Genomic DNA, 7,500 nt, shown 5'->3' on the forward strand with positions numbered 1-7,500 from the left:
CCAGAAGAATTGCTGTGCTGGGTTATGTCAGAAGCGCTGGGTCTCTCTCAGATTCTCTCCTTCATTCTGGTTCCTCTTCAGTGTTTTCACCTGAGCTGAGCCTACAGCATTTTTTTACTGTGTTTTTATGTTGTCTTCCTCATCATCACCCTTCTCAGTGAGTTCAGAATTATACAATTTTGACATCAGTCAGAAACAATAACCGGGCAAGTATTAGGATACTTAGAACCTTTAAGAATTCCTGTATTCAGTATGTCACAGAAATTAGTATTTTAACACGTTCTCAAGGGACAACACTATTGACCTTATTCTGCAGTGCACATTTTTGCAATTGTTTTAGAACTTCAGATTCAGTTGCCTATGGGAGAAATGACTATGAATAATAAATGGAAGAAAACAGTCTACTTGCTCTACAAAAAACCGTGTTCATGACTATACATAAAATATAGAATAATATAATAAGAAAACCTTAAACATCAAGCAGCATAACAAGCTGTTTATAACCTCTAAAAATCTATCTAAGAGAAAGAAATCTCCAGCCAAAAACAATTCCAATGGTGGCGCCCGCACGTATAAAGAATGGCAATAAAAGTATTCATAATTTATTGATTCTATTTGTGGAAATTTATTTTTGTGATCTAGGCATACATTTGTCATTTGATAAAGGAATCACAACTCTTTCTTAAGTTGTAGCCCTTTAACCCAAAATAATAGCTCAAAATGTGTATTTATTTATTTATTTATTTTTAAATTTTACTTTTTTTATTTAATATTTTGGTTTGATGTTATCTTTAATAATGCTGATAACAATGAATAGACTTTATTTATAAAAATCCCAATAAAATACAGTAGTGGCGGAAGAAATAAGAGACCAAGGAGTCAGTTTCTCTTGATTGAGTAAAATGTTCATATGCATGTTATTCTATAGGTCTGATAACATCTCTTTCTTCAAAATTTCAAATAAAAATAATGTCTTTTAGAGCATTTTTTGAGGAAATGGCAACTGTCAGAAACAATAATGGTTACTGAAAATCAAGGTTAAATTGACTACTTGACACCTCTAAAGCTAAAACATTAGTATTGTTTTAACTAAAGATATGACCATGTCTAAAAACTTGATGCTATCTTGTTATTTAAGCAAAAATTATAAATAAATAAGTAAAAATTATTATAATTTAAATTATAATATGTATGTGCAGTTGAAGTCAGAATTATTAGCCCCCCCTATGATTTTTTTTTTTAATTCTCTTTTAAATATTTCCCAAATGATGTTTAACAGATGTCTGATATATATTTATATGTCGGATAATATTTTTTCTTCTGGAGAAAGTCTTATTTGTTTTATTTGGGCTAGCATAAAAGTAGTTTTTAATTTTTGTATAAACCATTTTAAGGTCAATATTATTAGCCCCTTTAAGCTAGTTTTTTTTCCTGATAGTCTACAGAACAAACTATCATTGTACAATAGCTTGCCTAATTACCCTAATTTGCCTAGTTAACCTAATCAACCTAGTTAAGCCTTTAAATGTCATTTTAAGCTATATAAAAGTTACTTGAAAAATATCTAGTAAAATATTATTTCCTATCATTATGACAAAAATAAAATAAATCAGTTATTAGAAATGAGTTATTAAAACTATTATGTTTAGAAATGTGTGGAAAAAATCTTCTCTGCGTTAAACAAATTGAGGAAAAAAGGAAATATAACAAATTTTATATATAGTTTTTTAAATGTTTATAGTAATTTACAAAATAAAACATACAATAGTGACTAAAAATGAAATGTACAATATTTAAAATTATTAAAATATCTTTGATTTTAACATAATCATTTTTATAGGGAAAACACACACTATCTGTTGAGCTTACTTCTATTAAGTCTCTTCTTCATTTAAGTCTCTTTAGCTCACCAAACCTGCATTGACTCCAAAGTACAACAAAAACTTATTATTATTATTATTGTTACTATTGTTATTATTGGTATGATTATTATTATTATTATTATTATCATCATCAATTTTTATTAACATTTGAATACTTATGTATTTGATGATTAAAAATACCCTAAGACCAGCATTTATGTGATAAAGCTCTGTTGTAACATCATATTACAATATTGAATAGCTGAAAAAAAAATTTATTTTAATTTTTTGTCAAAGAACATTGTAAAATTAGTAGTTTTATTTAACAAGGATACTATGAACAAAAGTGAGGATAAAGTCATTTATAATTTCTTGCATTTTTAATAACGGCAAATGCAGTTCTTTTGAAATTTCTATAGTCATCAAAAAAAGTTTACAAACTCCTCCCTGTAAGTCTGTCCGCTTTGCCCACCAGGATGTAGATGTGTGTCTGATGGACTGAAATCCCACCTGAAAGAAGCAGAGGAACAGGAGGCTAAAATACTTAGCAATGCAAATGAATATGGTATCAGCAAGCTATCAGAAAATAAGCAGCTGTGATCATTGTAATGTGTTTTGTCTCTGCTGTGTAGTCTGTTGTCCAGCGGAAAGTTCCGGAAACTGTGGGATGGCTTCTGAAGGTTGTCTGTCGTTTCAAGATGGCCAACCATTCTGGCTCAAGCTCAAGCTTCTCGTAGAAGCTTCCTCCACAATCTGCAATAACAAAACAACTGAATCTACTTCTGGATCTCACTTCATACTAAAACATGCTGGATGATGGAAACAGCAGCAGGATCATTACCTGAAGGAAGACATTTCGTGAGAGAAACTGTGCTGATCTTCAGGGCAGCATTATTCATTGTTGTTAGCCTGAAGGGACAAACAGCTTGTTGTTGTTCATTTCAAACTGATATCATACATTTTGGGTGACGCAGTGGCGCAGTGGGTAGCACATTCGCCTCACAGCAAGAAGGTCGCTGGGTCGATCCTCAGCTCAGTTGGTGTTTCTGTGTGGAGTTTGCATGTTCTCCCTGCGTTCGCGTGGGTTTCCTCCGGTTACTCCGGTTTCCCCCACAGTCCAAAGACATGCGGTACAGGTGAATTGGATAGGCTAAATTGTCCATAGTGTATGAGTGTGTGTGTGTGTGTGTATGTGTGTATGTTTCCCAGAGATTGGTTGCGGCTGGAAGGGCATCCTCTGTGTAAAAACTTGCTGGATAAGTTGGCGGTTTATTCCGCTGTGGCGACCCCAGATTAATAAATGGACTAAGCCGACAAGAAAAGTAATAAATGAATCTACATTTTATTCTTAGCCTTTTTCACACATTTGGTCTGAAACCTGTAACTGCAAGAGATATAAAAGATTTTACTTCGTCATATATGAAAGTCTTTCGCAAGTAAATTATCCTCTTTTGATTTAAAATAACTTCCATGACACAAAGGGCTCTATTTTGACAATCCATGCGCAAAGCGCAGGGCGCAAACGCATTAAGGGCGTGTCAGAATCCATTTTTGCTAATATAAGAATGGAAAAATCCATTTTGCGCCATGGTGCATGGTCTAAAAGGGTTGAGCTTATTTTCTTAAAGAGTATAGGTGTGTTTTGAGAATAAACCAGAGTCTTATCTCCCATTGCCTTTAAGAGCCAGTTGCATTTTACTTGACGACTTTTCAAGTGGATAAAACTGAGCCATTAACTAGCAAGAAAACAGTTAAACAGAGCATCTACAGCGCGAGAAAGAGAGATAAGGCCTCTCATTATCTATTTTTACTTTCGCTCTTATGATAGGAAAACCTTGTACGCACAGACATCAATTAGCCTATGAATAATTAATTTAGTTTGTTAAGCGCAAAGATTTGTTTCAAAACTTTTTCTAAATTCATTTCTAATTTCCAGCAAACGAATAAATGAACAATAATAATGAAATGTGTTCAAAAAACTGAGTTATATCCAAATACGCATGCTGTGCTCAATATGGTCTAAAACCTGACAGGTGGGCAAATCTAAGCTTGTTTTTATTAAAACAAATATAAATATGGATATAATAAATAATACATCTAAAAATAATAACATTATACAAAAGTAAATTGTCACAAATAAACTGAAAAAGCCCCCCGAGATGAAGAAGGCATGAAAGTATAGTTTTCATATTCATGTAGGCTAGAAAATAATATGTTTTGTAATAATTTAATCCTTTTTATTTATATCCCATACATATATCCTTATTATATCCTATATATATCCTTAATATTTTAATTCTTTTTCAAATGTAAAGATATTTGTGTATTGCTCTACATCTTGTGTGTATTAAGCAGTGTGTAAGCGAGGCGCAACTCTGCGCTGGACAATAGACTGGCTTTGTTCTGGTCTATTGAAAAATCTATTATGGTTTCTCAAAATAGCAATGCGCCAGCAATGCGCCTCAAAACGCCTTCCTTTATAGACCAGAACAACTATGAGCGCAAATGCGTTTGTTATTTAAACAGCGTGGCGCAAAACGTCAAAACGACTCTTGCACCAAGCTAAAACTTGTGCGTCACACGTTGCGCCACATTGCGCCGGGTGTATGATAGGGCCCTTAGTTTCAAATGTGGATGAAAAAATATTCCGTGGGCATATACGTTATAACAGATATAGCGTACACTCACTGGCCACTTGTCCAACTGCTCGTTAAGGCAAATATTTAATCAGCTAATCAAATGGCAGCAACTCAATGCATTTAGGCATGTAGACATGGTGAAGACGATCTGCTGCAGTCCACACCGAGCATCAGAATGGGAAAGAAATGTGATTTAAGTGACTTTAATTGTGGCAAAGTTGTGCCAGACGGCCTGGTCTGAGTATTTCAGAAACTGCTGATCTACTGGGATTTACAGAGGGTTCACAAAGAACGATCAGAAAAAGAGAAATATCCAGAGAGCAGCAGTTCTGTGGGCGCAAATGCCTTGTTGATGCCAAAGGACAGAGGAGAATGGCCAGACTGGTTCCAGCTGATAGAAAGGCAACAGTAACTCAAATAACACCTCGTTTACAACTGAGGTATGCAGGAGAGCATCTCTGAACACACAACACGTCTAACCTAGAGCTGGATAGGCTACAGCAGCAGAAGACCACACCGGGTGTCACTCCTGTCACCTAAGAGCAGGAAACTATTCGCACAGGCCCACCAAAATTGGACAATAGAAGATTGGGAAAATGTTGCCTGGTCTCATGAATCTCGATTTCTGCTGAGGCATTCGGATGGTAGGGTCAGATTTTGCTCTCAACAAGATGAAAGCAAGGATCCATCCTGCCTTGAATCAACGGTTTAGGCTGGTGGTGGTGGTGGTGTAATGGTGTGGGGGATAATTTCTTGGCACACTTTAAACCCATTAGTACCAATTGAGCATCATGTCTATGCCACAGCCTACCTGAATACTGTTGCTGACCATGTCCATCCCTTTATGACCACAGTGTACTAATGTTCTCCCAACTTCCGGCAGGAAAAAGCGGCATGTCATTCATTTATTCTTTTTCTTTTCGGCTAAGTCCCTTTATTAATCCATGGTCGCCACAGTGGAATGAACCGCCAACTTATCCAGCATAAGTTTTATGCAGCGGATGCCCTTCCAGTGGCAACCCATCTCAGGGAAACATTCACACACTCATTCACACTCATACACTACAGACAATTCAGCCTATCCAATTCACCCGTACCTCATGTCTTTGGACTGTGAGGGAAACCGGAGCACCCGGTGGAAACCCACACAAACAGCCTACAACAGCCGACAAATCATTTGCAACTTTGCAACATTTGCAGCCGACAAATCTGCAGCAACTGCTTTTTTGATGCTTTCGTGTCAATATGGACCAAAATCTCTGAGGAATATTTCCAGTACCTTGTAAATGTATGCCACGAAGAATTAAGGCAGTTTTGAAAGCAAAAGCGCGTCCAACCCGGTACTAGTAAAGTGTACAGTGAGTTTTACAAAATAATATGGGCATAACTTTGCCATGATGACAACACATAATATTTTACTACATATTTTCAAGATACTATTCAGCTTAAAGTGCCAATTAAAGGCTTAACAAGGTAAATTAGGTTAACAGGGCATGTTAAGGTAATTAGGCAAGTCATTGTATGACTGTGGTTTGGTCTGTAGACAATTGAAAAAAAACATAGCTTTAGAAAACTAATAATATTGATCTTTTTTTTACCCAGAAGAAACAAATAAAGTAAAATAAAAGTAAATAAAGTAAAATAGTGTAAAAAAAAATCCTTCTTCTAATAAACATCATTTGGGACAAATTTGAAAAAGAAAAGAAATTTACAGGAGGGCTAATCATTTTTACTTCATATTACAATGAATGCCATGTAGTGTGTGAAACAGGCTCAATCCAAGCTAACCAAAAGCTTTCGTTTGTCAAAAGCACAGAGTGACAGTGAATGAGGACTCACCTGGTGCTGCATCAGAGTTGAGTTGAGTGCAGGTGAGCAGAGATTCAGTATCTGGACTTCAGGTGTTCTAGAAGCTCAGCAGCAGCAGCAGCAGCAGGGCTTCCCAAAGTACTGCTCTCCACTTCCTGTCTGAGGAACTTCTTCCTGTGCACAAGAGCATTTGTGTTGCTGTATACTGATAAATGGCTCACGAATAATCATGCAGCAGGAAGATGACTTTGGGCATCTACATCTGGAGAAATTCAGTGAGAATGTTTTAATTTCATTAGAGAGGAGTCTGATGTGCATCAAATCTATTCTAATCCAGTTCCTGGGCGAGGCAGTGGCGCAGTAGGTAGTGCTGTCGCCTCACAGCAAGAAGATCACTGGGTCGCTGGTTAGAACCTCGGCTCAGTTGGTGTTTCTGTGTTCCTCCCTGCCTTTGTGTGGGTTTTCTTCCAGGTGCTCTGGTTTCCCCCACAGTCCAAAGACATGTGGTACAGGTGAATTGGGTAGGCTAAATTGTCCATAGTGGATGAGTGCGTGTGTGTGTGTGAATGTGTGTGTGAATGTTTCCCAGAGATGGGTTGCGGCTGGAAGGGCATCTGCTGCCTAAAAACTTGCTGAATAAGTTGGCGGTTCATTCCGCTGTGGCGACCCCGGATTAATAAAGGGACTAAGCTGACAAGAAAATGAATGAATGAATAATCCAGTTCCAGCTGCTTTTAACAAAACAGTAAATCTGACTGCTTGACACTGAAAACTGGATTTATAAAATGCATTGCAATAATTATAAAACACTAGATGTCATTCACTTTAAACAAACTAGGTCAAATTTAAAGTCCCCCTCTATTGCACAATAATGGAACTGTCCAACTGTTGCTGTCCAACTTATTATTATTATTTTTTTTAAATGGGCTTAATTTAAATTTATTAATTTAAATGGGCCTCATTGCAAAGTAAATGATTTTAGATTCTCTGCTTTTTTTTGCAATTTATTTATTTATTTATTTAAAAATGAGGATTGGATAGTAAAAATTGTTACACGTTAAATCAATTACTTTCACAGAGTATAAATATAAGAAACTAGTTATTATACACTTAGTTTAAGAGTAGGCACTAAGGCCCAACCCTATTTCACCAAGGTCCACTTATTTTAAAATGTCTGGCCTCTCCCCTCA

General features: G+C 36.2%; 1 protein-coding gene across 2 annotated transcripts in view; it reads right to left on the reverse strand.

Moving 5' to 3' along the window:
* Window positions 1–2,223: 2,223 nt before the first annotated feature.
* Window positions 2,224–7,500, reverse strand: part of LOC147846427 (uncharacterized) — a 10,761-nt gene continuing 5,484 nt past the window's right edge. Inside the window, exons 2-4 of one of the 2 annotated variants that reach the window (XM_087241142.1) lie at window positions 6,341–6,484; window positions 2,704–2,771; window positions 2,224–2,615 (exon numbers count right to left, since the gene is read on the reverse strand). The gene's annotated coding sequence lies outside the window, so the exon portion shown is untranslated. Of the gene's footprint in view, window positions 2,616–2,703; window positions 2,772–4,550; window positions 4,739–6,340; window positions 6,485–7,500 lie in introns of those variants that run through there. The other variant, XM_087241143.1, reaches the window with a different exon arrangement.

Source organism: Danio rerio, chromosome 2 (genome assembly GCF_052040795.2).
Source record: "Danio rerio strain M-AB ecotype USA chromosome 2, GRCz13ab, whole genome shotgun sequence".
Lineage (NCBI taxonomy): Eukaryota > Metazoa > Chordata > Actinopteri > Cypriniformes > Danionidae > Danio > Danio rerio.